Source organism: Dasypus novemcinctus, chromosome 10, assembly GCF_030445035.2.
Source record: "Dasypus novemcinctus isolate mDasNov1 chromosome 10, mDasNov1.1.hap2, whole genome shotgun sequence".
In the NCBI taxonomy this organism is placed as follows: domain Eukaryota; kingdom Metazoa; phylum Chordata; class Mammalia; order Cingulata; family Dasypodidae; genus Dasypus; species Dasypus novemcinctus.
The window spans coordinates 99,762,625-99,778,915 of NC_080682.1; the positions used below are offsets into that span (position 1 = coordinate 99,762,625).

General features: G+C 36.3%; 1 non-coding gene across 1 annotated transcript; it reads right to left on the bottom strand.

Moving 5' to 3' along the window:
- Positions 1-240: 240 nt before the first annotated feature.
- Positions 241-404, bottom strand: LOC111763527 (U1 spliceosomal RNA). Its single transcript, XR_002796383.2, has one exon. It is a non-coding gene; the product is annotated as a U1 spliceosomal RNA (small nuclear RNA).
- Positions 405-16,291: the final 15,887 nt, after the last annotated feature.

The following is a 16,291-nucleotide window of genomic DNA, read 5'->3' on the forward strand; positions in this document are numbered from 1 at the left end:
GTTGTATTATATTTCATTGAATAAATTTGCCAACAGCTTATTTAAGCATTTACTGATTGTTGACATTTAGATTTCCTCTACTACAATTATAAAACTTTTACAATAAACATCTTCCTTTTTGTAGCTTTTCCCTTAATTGGATTGCTTTCCTAGGACATTCCTAGGTCAAAGGCTAATCAGTTTTCTGGCTTTTGATGATTATTGCCAAAAGTATTGCACCAATTTATTTATTTTTTTCTTCAGGGGAGAGTGAGAACGCAGTCCCCCACTACCACAAATTATGCAGTCAAGTTTCCCACATTTGGGGAAATTGCAGGCAATAGCATATCCGGAGTGCAATGGATAAGCTTTGCCCTGGGAAAACCACCTTTGTGATCATGGTATCTCCCCTGCCAGGTAAGTGTATTGCACCAATTTAAATGGCCACAAACATTGTGCAATAGAACCTGTGTCACACAATTCTTAATATAATTATTGTTTTAAGCAATGAAGTATTTTTTAGTTAAGGTATGTAAAAATTTTTTTTTAGACCTAATGCTACTGGACATTTAATAGGCTACAGTATAATGTAAACATAAGTTTTATATGCACTAGGAAACCAAACAATTTATGTTTTTCTCTTTTTTGTGATATTCACTGTGTGTGGTGGTCTGGTACTTAACCCTCAATCTCCTAAGATATGCCTATATTATATTTGTAAAAAATGTCTAAGGATATGAAAAATGAACATGATATGATAGTAAATATAGGAAAAGAAGGATAATTGCCAATAAAGTTTAATGCCAATCTAAAAAGTAATGTATATGCTTAGAGTAAAACTGGGAAATACATCCAAAACTAAAAATTGTTACTTAGTGTAGTGAGATTTGTGGCATTTTCATTTCCTTTTTGTGATACTTCGTATTTTGTAAAAAAATCCTCAATTAACCATATTTCATGATAAGACTACAAAAAGAAAATAGTTGAAACAACAACAAAGATGTATAGAATAGTTTAATTCAATATTAAAGCCCAGGTGAGTTGAGTGGGGAATTCACTAGTGTGAGAGACTTTGGGATAGATTATGTTCCACAAATGTTTGAATATCCAGATGTAAAAACTGCTACCAGAATCACAACTTCTTGAGAAGTGAAATGTGAGGAATAGGTGAGCTGAAGTGTTGTTATCTCTATTCAAAGTTTGCTAATTCCCTGAGTATAATGGATTTCAGAATGAAGGAGAGGATTTGGGTGAAAAATGAAGACCCTCTTCTGAAGATAAATATTCTGTATGCTATAAGATGATGAGAAAGTTACTAGATATTTTAGTAGCTTTGTTAATATTAATTTTCCTTTTAAATTAAAATCTTAACTGTTTTTAAAAAACATGATTCCTTAAACTTTGCATTAATATTGTTACTCTATTCACCACACTGTACTGTCAAAGTCAATAGTGAGGAAGATACTAAAACTCTTGTTACTAAAACCAATTCTTACATTACTAAGACTCTTATGTTATGAAAACCAAATTACCTGAAGGTACTTTATGATGAATCAGGAATATGCTTGTTTCTCCAAGGACAGGTTATTGGAGCTTGTACATTCCTCCCAAAAATAAGGTGTTCTCCAAGAGAATTTTCATACTTTCCAAGTTTTACAGTTCTAAGGGACTATGAATTTCTTATCAGAAAAAAATTATTTTGTGATTGAGAATCTCTATTTTTAAATTTACTTCTACTACTGCAAAACTTACAAGCAATAAAATGCAAAAAAAAAATCAATATATTGTTTGATAAGTGCTGACTTGAGTAAATACCTGTGTAGTCACTAGTGCAATCAAGATATGAAGATTTTCATCATTCAAAAGATTTCTCCAACCCCTTTGTACTCCATCACCAGGCCACTTTCAAAAAGGCAAATTCTGATCTGTTTTAATTCATGCTTCCTCCATTCATATACTCTAATCTCTATAGTGTCAAGATGAAGGAAATTAAGGAGAGAATACTCAAGACTGTATCCCAGGAAAGTGGGTTGTCCTCAGTGAGGAAGATGTTTCATCTTTTGGTGACCCAGGGTTAACCTGATACAAAATTTTCCATGACTGAGAACTCTGGTCAACTTGCATAAAATGGTCATTCAGGTACGTATGAGTACATGTATTTGGATGTTTCTGCCTGTCTTTAAAAGTGTGCATGTGTATTTTGTGAATGTTTACAAGCCCCAGAGAATGGAACTGATCCATCCATTGTTAAATACATGCCAATGGCATTGAAGGGACCAGAGCCTAGATCTTGTCACAATGATCTCTGTGGTTCTTGCTTTATAGTTAATTTCACCACCATATCTGTATGGCCTAATTGCTGAGAAAACTGGAGTTAAGCAACTATACATCCAAGGAAAGAGAAACATTTTGCTCAATTGGTTGGAGGATCTTCCACTAGAGTTGGGACCTCATAGGACACAAGGATTCTGAAATATCCTTAGAATTTGCATTTATAATAAACTTTCTTGTCAAGAATATATAGTAGGTATCTCATTTACTAACATCTTGTCCTTAGGAGCTGGATGAGTGAGATCGACACAAGAAAGTCACTTATTAGGGTTCTTCCAATCAAGGTATATGCTGTATAACTCTTATCAGTCTAGATAAAAAAAAGGGGAGAGGGAAATTTTTTCAGGTATTATTTGTTTTTTAAAAGCCAGTATTATTTCTGAATATATAAATGCATGTTTACTGTTAAAATTTGAAAAAATTCAGAATAATATTTATAATAAATGAAAATTACCTTAAATGATATTATCCGAACATAACCTTCATTACCTTGGTTTACACGAATAAATATAGTCTTATGTAAAAGGAAGCATATATGTGGCAGATGTAATTATGGTCTCAGACCTTTACTTCTGAGTCATAATATTTTATACCTGTACCCATATAATGGGAGCCAAAGTGAGTAAGTGTACTGACACTCACTCTGACAGCTTGGCCATGTGACTTGCTTTGGTCAATAGATCTAAGTGAATATAAGAACAGAGATGTACATGTGTTTTTTGCAATGAGGTTTGACTTCTTGAACTATAAGAACTGTTTCTCCCAAAATAGGTGCTGCCCCTTCAACCTGGTCCCCAGAATGAGCCACATGGTGTGATCTTCACACCACCCAAAAACCCAGAGCCATTCCAACTGACCAGAAACCTGAAGGAGAGCCCCTCACCCCGCTGGGGCCAAGGCAGTATGTAGCAAGAGGACCTCTGTCAACCTGATGGCTCAGTGAGAGAATAAATCCTGCTTTATAAGCAACTGAGGTGTGGTTGCCAGGCAGCATAAGTGAACTCACACATTATATTTGTAGTTTTATTCTATAAACATGATTAATTTCCTAATGCATTTGTCTTACTGTTCATCCAGTTATTAATATACATATATGAAGAGCTTGCCTTGTTTGTAGTACAAAATATGAATAATATTCCCTATGCCTTTCTAGATTTTGCTTTTCTTTTCTCTTTTTTTGGTTTGTTTGTTTATTTGTTTGTCTTTATTTATTTTTTAATGTTACATTAAAAAAATATGAGGTCCCTATATACCCCTCAACCCCTCCCCCCACTCCTCCCCCAATAACAACAACCTCCTCCATAATCATGAGACATTCATTGCTCTTGGTGAATACATCTCTGAGCACCACTGCACCTCATGGTCAATGGTCCACACCATAGCCCACACTCTCCCACAGTCCACCCAGTGGGCCATGGGAAGACACACAATGTCTGGTAACTGTCCCTGTAGCACCACCCAGGACCACTCGAAGTCCTGAAAATGCTCCCACATCTCATCTCTTCCTCCCATTCCCTACCCCCAGCAGCCACCATGGCCACTTTCTCCACAGCAACGCCACATTTTCTTAAATTACTAATGGATTTTGCTTTTCTAATGGGAGGTATTCATAAGAAACTAGTATCCATGTAATTCATTCAAATGTCTGCATAATATTTCATAATATGAATGGATTGCAGTGTATTCAACTATTTTCTATTAATGGATGCATGAATTATCATAATTTTATGCCATTGTCAACAGTGCTGAACAAGCATTCTTATATAGCTCTCGATGTACACTTATACTTTTATTTTATAAAATTGATTTCCAGGTCATCTTTATGGGCTTTAACAGGTCTTATATTTTAAAAGACTCAACATATATTAGCAGATACTTTTGCCAAAAAGTTGTGCTAATTCGTATTTCTACCTTCATATAGGACAGTGCCTTTTTTTTGCATCATCATAAGCATTGGCTTTTACCACTATTTTTAACTTTTCAACAATTTTCTGAGTGAAAATGATCTAATTATACTCATTTTGAATTTATCAAATAATGAGTTACTTTCACATGACTATTATTTGTTTCTTCTCATGTTTATTGCCTATTCAGATAATATCCATCCATTTTTCTATCAGAATATTAAAAATTTAAACATAAATTTTCAGGATATCCTTATTTCATACTTTTCCTGGTCTGATAATTGATTTTGGCCTTTATTTATTCAACTGGTGATCAGAAAGTATGGATAGTTTTATCTCATCAAATCTTTATTTTTCATAATAATTTCTGATTCATATCTTATTTTTTTAATTTATTTAATTTTTTAATTCATTTTTTAAAATATTACATTCAAAAATATGAGGTCCCCATGTACCCCCCACCACCCTCACCCCAATACTCCCCCCACAGCAACATTCTCCTCCATCATCATGACACATTCATTGCATTTGGTGAATACATCTCTGAGCATCGCTGCACCTCATGGTCAATGGTCCACATCATAGCCCACACTCTCCCACGTTCTATCCAGTGGGCCATGGGAGGACCTACAATGTCTGGTAATTGTCCCTGCAGCACCACCCAGGACAACTCCAAGTTCCAAAAATGCCTCCACATCTCATCTCTTTCTCCCATTCCCTACACCTAGCAGCCACCATGGTCACTTTTTCCACACCATTGCTACATTTTCTTTGATTGCTAACCAAAATAGTTCATGAATAGAATATCAGTAAGTCCACTCTAATCCATATTCTATTCCTCCATCCTGTGGACCTTGGATTGGTTGTGTCCATTCCACATCTATGTCAAGAGGGGGCTTAGATTCCATGTGGATGCTGGATGCAATCCTCCTGCTTTCAGTTGTAGGCACTCTTGGCTCCATGGTGTGGTGGTTGACATTCTTCAACTCCATGTTAGCTGAGTGGGGTAAGTCCAATAAGCCAGAGTGTAGGAGCTGAAGTCTGTTGAGGCTCAGGACCTGGCTATCATATGGTCAGTCCAGAGATTCAGATCCCCTGGGTATATCTTAAACCCCAGCAACAACTATAATTCTGGTAAAGTAACAGGAAAGGCTTGTGAAAAGAGATCACACCTGAGTCCAGCTCCATCACACAGAAACACCAGCTCAAAGAAGGGCCAACTGACATGGCACTGAACTCCATCTGCCATGACCATAGAACCTGTGGGTCTCTGTAGCCCTCAGAAGAACCAATACCTGGGGTTGTATCTACTTTATCAGTCTCTGGGACTCTGCTCAGGTGTGCATAAGGGCAACCCCTCTGATAACCCCATGGCTCTTTTTAGAGACTCATAACCATATAAACTCATTTGTCCTTTCCATTTCCCCCTTGATTTAGGTCAAAAAGCATTTTTAACTGCTGTTATTAAATGTAGACAGAGATACTCTGCTGGCCCAAGTTGACCCATTTATTCAAGGTCATTTTCTAGGTACATCATCAGCTGGTACTTGGTATTGATCCCTCGGTGCCAGGGAGGCTCATCCCCAGGAGTCATGTCCCACACTGAGGGGAAAGCAACGAATTTACATGCTGAGTTTGGCTTCAAGACTGGCCATATTTGAGCAGCACGGAAGATCTCAGGAGGTAACTTTAGACACACTGCTGCTCTAGGCCTTGTTCTTATTTCAGGTGCACAGCCTCACAAGCATAGCCATTAGTATGAGGGGCTCATTGTTGGATTTTTGGGTTTTTTTTTTTTTTTGGTCTTTGCCATTGAACTTGGGGGATTGTTGCTGTTCCTTTAGGGACTATGATAGAGCTCCCCTGGCTAGGATCTCAGCACTCCCTCGGTTGTTGTTTTTAATTGTTTCCACTATGAAAATGTCCAAACATTTTTATGTACCCTGGATATATGCCCTGTAGAACTCCCTGTCAACCATGTGTCCTTTGTCAATAACATTCCACAGTAGTATTCCTCTACTGCCCTTGTTGAACCTCTCTGTGATCCAAAACTTCCTGCAAAGTGAAGCCCAATATATTGCCACGTTCCCTTAATAGTAAAATGAAATATAGTGATGAGCTTAAAGGTTAGATAGAGAATACATATTAATTTGGAAAATTTCTACATCTTATCTTTTTCTTTTCTTTTCTTTTTTCTAATTATTAAGCTTATCTTCACAAAAGTCTTAGATCACAGTAATTCATATTAACAATATATAGTACTCCCACATATCAAACATAAAACCATTTCCCTTCCACAGCAATAATCTTTTAACATATTCATACCATATTTACTGAAACTGATGTACAGATATTGAGACAATAGCTTTCAAACAAGGTAACATTTGTGTTTACATTGTGGTTTATATTTTAGACTATACAATTTTCTACATTGTTAGTTATCTTATGTTTTACATTATGATTTACATTTTAGGCTATCTCTATATTTTTGGTGTAATTTTACATGTCTTATATCCATCCTTGCATACCCTTGTGAAACACTTCTATTGCCCACACAGTTACATTGGTTCCATCTATTCAATACTTATTTTCCCCTCCCCTTAGGGCCCACAGTGACAGTCAATCTTCATTTCTTGAAAAGCATTGTTCAGAGATACTTGCAACAGTGTTGAGGGCTTGACTTGCTCAACTGCCCTAATGCCCTGGGAGCCACCCTTTCTCTTGAGAGATACAGTTCCCTCTATTTGATGGCATCAGTCCTCCCCAGGATGCGGGTATACCTCCACTCTCATTATATGGGCCTCTACCCAATGATATAACCCACTCTGGCAAAATGAGCATTATTCACATATTCCCTAGGAGTCTGTCCTGTGTCAGATTATCCCCATTAAGTATCTTAAACAGGTAACTTTCCTTATTATATTTTTGAAAAGTTTTTCTCAGAATTATACTCTCAGTGAACACCTGACAATCTCCTATTTTCATATGTTACCCCACTCTCCCCCCAAATTCTTGGGCATTATTATCCATCCTCCCATCCCTAGCCCCCCTCAAGCCTGCAAAGCCCCATCCAAAGGTAACCCTATGCTCCGATTTTATCCCTTCTATGTACACATACTTAACTCTAGCTTATCATAGATTTCACCCATGTAGATGTCAGCTAATGTCTTTCTTCTACCCCCCGATTTCCTGTAAGCCTATCATCCAGTCTCTAGCTCTCTGAGGCAGCTTGATTTACTAATTTCATATCATTGAGGTCATGTGGTTTTGTCCTTCAATGCCTGGGTTGCTTCACTCAACATAATGTTCTCAAGATTCATCCATGTTATCATGTGTGTTTGTAGTGTATTTGTTCTTAAAGCCGAGTAGTATTCCATTGTATGTATATACCACATTTTATTTATCCATTCATCTGTTGATGGCATTTGGGTTGATTCCAACTTTTGGCGATAGTGAGCAATGCTGCTATGAACACGGTGTGCATATATCGGTTTGTGTCCTTGTTTTCAGTTCTGCTGGATATATACCCAGCAGTGGAATTGCTGGGTCAGATGGCAAATGTATGGTTAGTTTTTTGAGAAACCGCCAACTGTCCTCCAGAATGGTTGGATCCTTCTGCATTCCCACCAGCAGGGGATGAGTGTTCCCATTCCTCCACATCCTCTCCAGCATTTGTATTCTTCTGTTTTTTTCATAGCTGCCAATCTTATGGGAGTAAGATGGTATCTCATTGTAGTTTTGATTTGCATTTCCCTGATAGCTAGAGATTTGAAGCATTTTTTCATGTGCTTTTTAGCCATTTGTATTTCTTCTTTGGAGAAGTGTCTGTTTAAATCTTTTTTCCATTTTTTTAAATGGGTTGTTTATCTTTTTATTTTCAAGATATAGGAGTCTTTATATATGCAATTTATAAGTTTCCTGTCAGATATATGGTTACCAAATATTTTCTCCCATTGTGTATGCTCCCTTTTCACTTTCTTGAGAAACTCCTTTGAGGTGCAGAAGGCTTTAATTTTGAGGAAGTCCCATTTATCTATTTGTTCTTTTGCTGCTCATGCTTTTGGTGTGATACTCATGAAGCCATTTCCTATTACAAGGTCTTGTACATGCTTCCCTACACTGCTTTCCAAAGTCTTTATGGTCTTGGCTCTTATATTTAGGTTTTTAATCCATCTTGAGTTGATTTTTGTATAAGATGTGAGATGGTAATCCCCTTTCATTCTTTTACATATGTATATCCAGTTCTCCAGGCACCATTTGTTGAATAGGCCCTTCTTTCCCAGTTGAGAGAGTTTGGTGGCTTTATTGAATATTATATGGCTATATATATGAGGATCTATGTCAAAACTCTCAATTCAGTTCCATTGGTCTGTGTGTCTCTCCTTGTGCCAATACCATGCTGTTTTCACTACTGTAGCTTTGTAGAATGTTTTGAAGTCAGGTAGTGTGATTCCTCTAATTTCATTTTTCTTTTTCAATATGTCTTTGGCTATTCGGGGCCTCTTTCCTTTCCAAATAAATTTCATAGTTAGTTTTTCTAGTTCCTTAAAGAAGGCTGTGTTGACTTTTATTGGGATTGCATTGAATGTGTACATCAGTTTTGGTAGGCTAGACATCTTAATAATATTTAGTCTTCCTATCCATTGACAGGGAATATACTTCCACTTGTTTAGGTCTTCTTTGATTTCCTTGAACAGTCTTGTGTAGTTCTCTGTGTATACGTTTTTTTACATCTTTAGTTAAATTTATTCTTAGGTATTTGATTTTTTAAATTTACTATTGTAAATGGTATTTGTTTCTTGATTTCCCCTGAACTTGCTCATTATTAGGGTACAGAAATGGTACTGATTTTTGCACATTGATCTTATAACCTGCAACTTTACTAAACTCATTTATGAGTTCTAGAAACTTTGTTGTAGACCTCTCAGGGTTTTCTATGTATAGGATCATGTCATCTGCAAATAATAAAATTTTGACTTCATTCTTTCCAATTTGAATGCTTTTTATATCTGGTTCTTGCCTCAGTGCTAGAGTAAGTACTTCTAAAACAATGTTAAATAGAAGCAGTCAGAGTGGGAATCCTTGTCTTGTTCCTGATTTTAGAGGGAAGGATTTTAGGATTTCATCATTGTAAATGATGTTGGCTGTGGGTTTTTCATATATATTCTTTATCACGTTCAATAAATTTCCTTGTATTCCAATCTTTTGGAGTGTTTTTAACAAGAAAGGGTGCTGTATTTTGTGAAGTGCTTTTTCTGCATGTATAGATATAATCATGTGATTTTTTTCCTTCAGTCTGTTTATATGGTGTATTACATTGATTGATTTTCTTATGTGTAACCATCCTTGCATAACTGGAATGAATCCCACTTGGTCATGGTGTATAATTCATTTAATGTGTTGTTGAATAAGGTTAGCAAGTATTTTGTTGAGTATTTTTGCATCTAGGTTCATTAGAGAAATTTGTCTGTAATTTTCCTTTCCTGTGGTGTCTTTGTTTGGCTTTGGTACTAGGGTAATGTTGGCATCATAGAATGAGTTTGGAAATGTTCCTTCTGTTTCAATTTTATGGAAGAGTTTTAGCAGGATTGCTGTTAGTTCTTTCCAGAATGTTTTGTAGAATTCACCTGTGAAGCCATCTGGCCCTGAACTCTTCTCTGTTGGGAGGTTTTTAATGACTGATTTTATCTCTTTACTTGTGATTGGTTTGTTGAGATCATCAATTTCTTCTTTCATCAATATAGGCTGCTTATGTGTTTCTAGGAATTTGTCCATTTCCTCTGAATTATCATTTTTGTTGGAATATAGTTTTTCAAATTATCCTCTTATGATAGTCTTTATTTCTGTGGGGTCAGTGGTGATGTCACCTTTCTCATTTCTTATTTTGTGTACTTGCTTCTTCTCTCTTTTTTTCTTTGTTAATCTCACTAAGTGTCTGTCAATTTCATTGATCTTCTCAAAGAACCAGCTCTTGTTCTTGTTTATCTTTTCAAGTGCTTTCTTATTTTCTATTTCATTTAGTTCTGCTCTTATCTTTGTTATTTCTTTCTTTCTTCTTCCTGTGGGGTTACTTTATTGTTTTTTTTACTAATTCCTCCAAATATGCAGTTAGTTCTTCAATTTTTGCTCCTTTTTCTTTTTTGATGTATGAATTTATGGCTATAAATTTCCCTCTCAGTACTACTTTTGCTGTGTCCCATAAGTTTTGGTGTGTTGTGTTATCATTTTCATTAGTTCCAAGGTAGTTAGTTATTAATTTCTTCTGAGATTTCCTCTTTTACCCACTGTTTTTCTAAGAGTGTGCTGTTTAATTTCCATATCTTGGTGTGAAATCTGGGCTGCTGGCCCTTGCAAATTTCCAGCTTCACTCCACTGTGGTCAGAGATATTATTTTGTATGATTTCGATCTTTCTAAATTCATTAAGCCTTTCTTTGTGGCCTAGCATATTGTCTATCTTGGAGAATGATCCATGTGCACTGAGAAAAATGTATATCCTGCTGTATTTTGGTGTAATGATTTGTATATGTCTACTAGATCCAGCTCCTCTAATATACTGTTAAAATATTTTGTTTCTTTAGTGATTCTCTTTTGAGATGTTCTGTCCAAAGTTGATAGTGGTATATTAAAATCTCCCACTATAATCATAGATGCATCTATTCTTTCACTTAGTTTTTCCAGTGTTTGCCTCATGTATTTGGAGGTGCCCTTGTTAGGAGCATAAATATTTATGGTTGTTCATTCTTCTTGACAGAATGTCCCTTTCACTAATACATAGTATCCTTCTTTGTCCCTCACAATTATTTCACATTTAAAGTCCATTTTGTCTGATATTAATATAGCTACACCTGTCTTTTTTTTTTGGTTATTGTTTGCTTGTAAGATTGTTTGCCAACCATTCACTTTCAGCCTCCATGAATCCCTGGGTCTAAGATGTGTTTCTTGTAGACAGTGTATAGATGGGTCATATTTCCTTATCCAATGTCCCAGTGTGAATCTTTTGATAGGTGACTTTAATCCATTGACATTCAGTGTTATTACTTTCAAGGAATTATTTATGTTAGCCATATTTTGATTGGACTTGTGTTTGTCATATTTTGTTTGTTTGTTTTTCCTTCTCTTTTTGTCTTTTTTGTTGCTCTTACAATCTCCTCCAACTCTGCCTCTCATGTTTTTTTCCTTTCTTCCTGCAAAATCCCTTTAGTATTTCTTGAAGCATAGGTTTCTTTTTGGCACACTCTTTCAATTTCTGTTTATCTCTGAATATTTTGAACTCTCCATCATTTTGAATGCTAGTTTAGCTGGGTAGAGTATTCTTGGCTGGAAATTTTTTTCTTTTAGTGTCTTGACTATATCCTACCACTGTCTTCTTGCCTCCATGGTTTCAGATGAGAAATCAGCACTTAATCTAATGGAGCCTCCCTTGTATGTGATGGTTTTCTTTTCTCTTGCTGCTTTTAGAATTTTCTCTTTGTTTTGAGCATTGGATAATTTGACAAGTATATGTCTTGGGGTGGGCCTGTTGGAGTTTATGATGTTTGGGGTGCACTATGCTTCTTGGATATGTACATCCATCTCTCTCAGTAGATTTGGGAAGTTTTCAGCCATTATTTCCTGCAACACCCTTTCGTCCCCTTTCCCTTCTCTTCTCCTTTTTGGATGCCTATAATACATACGTTTGTGCATTTTGCATTGTCATTCAGGTCCCTAAGTCCTAGCTGGATTTTTTCTATCTTTTTATTGATCAATTCTCCTATCTGTTTGAAATCCAGTGTACTGTCTTCCACATCACTAATTCTCTCCTCTGCCTCTTCTAATCTGCTGCTATTTGCTGTGAGTGTATTTTTGATTTCTTGAACTGTGGTGTTCATTCCCATCATATCTGTTATCTTTTTCCATATGTCTGCAATTTCCTCTCCAAGTGTTTTCTTCATATTGTTAAACTCTTCCTTTAGTTCATTAAGTTGTTCTCTAATATATGTTCTGAGATCTTTAATTACTTGTCCAATGTTCTGCTCCCCTTCCTGGTTTTTAGTTTTTTCATTGGATTCAGCCATGTTTTCCTGATTATTGGTTTGGTTTGTGGTTTTTTGTTGCTGTCTGGTCATCATTGTATCTTGATGGGTTTAATCAGTTCTTTAGCTTCTTTGTCTAGTCTTGGGGATTCATTAGTTGTTGTTGTTGTGTAAGTATTATGTCTTCTCTTTGTCACTTTGTTCTTCTTATTCTAATTTCTTGTTGCTGGCTGAGTTCACTTGGAAGGAAATTATTAGGACAAGGGAAAGGAAACTGTGTAAGAAAAGAAAATGTGTAAAGTAGTATTGGTAATAAATGTTAACAGAGCAACAATGTGAGATCTGGGAGAATGGATATTAGACTCATGTAAGTTGTGTAGAGTTATAGCAGTAAGTAGAGTACCTATAATGAGATAGTCAACTGAATATGGGGAGGAATATAGTATTAATTAAAAAAGCCAATGTTTTCATGAGAGAGAGAAAGAGAATAGAAAGACAATGATATCAAGAGTGGATAAAAGACAGAAAATAGAACAAAGGTATTAGAAATTAAAAGTTAGACAATTTGGGGACCAAAGAAAGGGAGGTGGAATGTAAGAGAGACAGTAGATGATGGAGGATAGCAAGATGTGGGGGAAAGGGGATAGTGTAGGTGGTCAAAATCAATTCACACAGAGATGAGGAAATGGAGGATGAGGAAACACAGCTAATGTGAGGTGCTCCTGGCAGCACCTATTGTATAAATAAAATAAAATAAAATAAGAAGACAAAGAGAGAAAAGAAAAAAAGGAGAAGAAAAAAATAGGTGGGTGGGCAAAGAAAAGGGAGGGAAACAAGCAAGAAAAAGAAAAGAAGAAAGAAAAAAAAAACCCTAAATAAATGAAAAAGGACTTTGGGGGATACAATGGAAGAAAAGACCAGGAGATAATGCAATATTAGCAAGCAAGGCAATAAAAAAAAAAAAGAAAGGAAAAAGAGAAAAAGGAAAAACAATACCCAAATGCCTAGGGCTAGGACAATCAAGGACCTCAGATGTACCTCAGGGCATGGTGGATTCAGGGATGGGAAGTCTGTGATATTGCAGACTCAAGAGATGTGAGTCTCTGGGGTGTGGGCCACCAGGGTTTAAGGGACACTGACCTGGGAACCATGCATCTGGTCAACAGGGAGCCTGGGAGCACTGCAGCACAACACAGCCTTCAGGGATCCCTGCAGCTGGATGCCAGCACTAGGGTGAGGGGTCATGCCCGCAAACTCTGACCTCTGTGTCAGAAACCCAAAATTCCACCTCTCACAAGAGTCTCTTCTGTCACTGTCTCTCCAAATTGACTTCAGGACACCTCCCACCCTGCAAGCCACCGAAACAGCCTGCTGAGAGTGCTGCTGTACTACAAACAGTTTGGGGATGCCACAGATGGGCCATCTGCCCTAGGAGGTGAGGCTGTAGCCGGAAACTCTGATCTCTGTGTCAGAAACCCAAAATTCCACATCTTGCAAAAATCTCCTCCGTCTCTGTCTCACCAAATTGACTTCCAGACACCTCCCACCCTGCAAGCCCCTGAATAGCCCGCTCAGGGCTTGGCAACTCCCCAACACAGCAAAGCCTTCAGGTATCGCCACCTTGGGACTGCCAGCCCCAGGGGGAAGCATCCCACTTGTAGCCCCAATCTCCATAAAAGAGACCCCAAATTCTACCTTTTACAAGAATCTTCTATGTCACTGTCCCACTAAATTGATATCCAGATACCTCCTGTTCTGCAAACACCCAAAACAGCCCAGTCCAGCAAAATTCCAACCCTAGTAAGCCACTTATTTGCAGGAGAGATTTAAAGTGCACTCACTCAGATGCCATCTTGCCCCATCTCCTCATATCTTGTTTTAAAAAAGAGTCTCTTTGATCCCTACATACACTCTTACAATTTTTTTCTAAAATTGTTGTAACATTTTTTTCTTTTACATCTTCTATCTGAACTGTAAAATTTTACATACATATATACATATGTATTTATATCTGTATATATATGTAGATACATACATATATACATTTACATATATATACATATATATTCTGTATTAGAGGATCAAATTTACATTCATCAAGGTGAATAGGTACTAGTGCCAGGATCATTTATGCAATACATTTTATCTCTCTGAAATTAAATAATACATGTGTCTATTATATTATACATGTATATGTATATATGGACATTGCTCCAAAGATTTGTTTCTATATTTATAAATGTGTATGTGCATACATGCATATTTCTATTTCTACTTCTATGTATATATGTACATGAATATATACATCATCTCACTGATCTATTATAGCAGCTTCATAGTGTGATTTAGTTGATATTCTGTAAATAGTGATTTCCCTGACACAAAATTAACAAACAAAAGCTTAGAAATTCTTAGAGAAATTACATTGGTTTTGTAGAGTCAATGTGAGAGAATTGACATTTATGATAATAAACTTTCACAACAAGAATTTATGGTAGGTATCTCATTTACTAACATTTTGTTTATATATTTCAATAAATTCTTTGCTTTAGATAATTTAATTTCTATGTATTTTATAAATATATGACATTTGATGCTAATTTAAATACAGCATTTCCCATTTCTATATCCACATATGTATTGCTAGATAGAGTAAAGCTCTGTTTTCACCTTGCATTGATTCATGTTTTCAGATTATCATCTGCATTAAATGTTATACAGCATATATAACTAAAAATAGATGATTTGTTTCTTTTCCCCAATATTCAGTCAAATTTTTTTATTTTCTTATTTTATTTAATTCACTAGAACTTCCAAAATAACTATGAAAGATCATAGTGAAAGTAAATATTCAATTTCTTTCCATGGTTTTAATGAAACAGCTTGAACATTTTACCCATTAGGATGTTAGTTGACTGCTAGATATTTGTTAAAATTTATAATATTTAAATGTTCATTTAAGTTCCTGTTTTACTTAGAATTTAGTAAGTTTAGTTGTTGAATCCTATCAAATGCCTTTTCAGCATTCAGTGATTTTATTAGTTAGACAAAGTAACAGAACTAGGTTGACTTTTTAAAAAAAAGTTATTTATTTTTTTAAAATGTTACATTAAAAAAAAATGAGCTCCCCATATACTCCCCCACCCCCCTCACCCCACTCCTCCCATAACAACAACCTCCTCCAACATCATGTGACATTCATTGCACTTGGTGAATACATCTCTGAGCACTGCTGCACCACATGGTCAATGGTCAACATTATAGGTTACGCTCTCCCCAGTCCACCCAGTGGGCCATGGGAAGACATACATTGTCCAGTAACTGTCCCTGTAGTGCCACCCAGGGCAAGTCCAAGTCCTGAAAATGCCCCCACATCACATCATTTCTTCCCATTCCCCACCCTCAGCAGCTACCATGGCCACTTTCTCCATATCAATGCTACATTTACTTCGATTACCAATCACAATAGTTCCAGAATAGAATATCAGTAAGTTCACTAATCCATACTCTATTCCTCCATTCTGTGGACCCTGGGATGGTTATGTCCATTCCACCTCTGCATTGAAAGGGTCTTAGATTCCACTTGGATGATGGATGCAATTCTTCTATTTGCAGTTGTAGGCACTCTTGACTTTTATAAAGGGTATTTATTTGGGGTAGAAGTTTACAGTCACAAGGTCATAAAGAATCCAACTCAAGGTACCATAAGAGGTACTTTCTCACCCAAAGTCATTTGCCACATGAACAAGATGTCAGACAATATCTGTGAGAGTTCAGCCTTCTTTCTTCCTCTTAAGACTCTGTAGTCCCAGCTTCTTCCAATTTCAGCTGTATGTTGGTGCAAGATCTAGTGATGCAGATATTCATTTTCAAGAAAAGTTATAAATCTTTATTTTTATATCAAATCATCTAAACACTATCTCGTCCAAACAAATCTGTTCAAAGACCTAATTGGGTCTTTGTAGCTTCTAAACACTTTAACTTCTTTAACCTATCTGACTCCAAAGTTTTTCTACTCATCTTGCCTCCTCCCTGGCAGGACTGGGCTATCTCAGTAGTCAGTT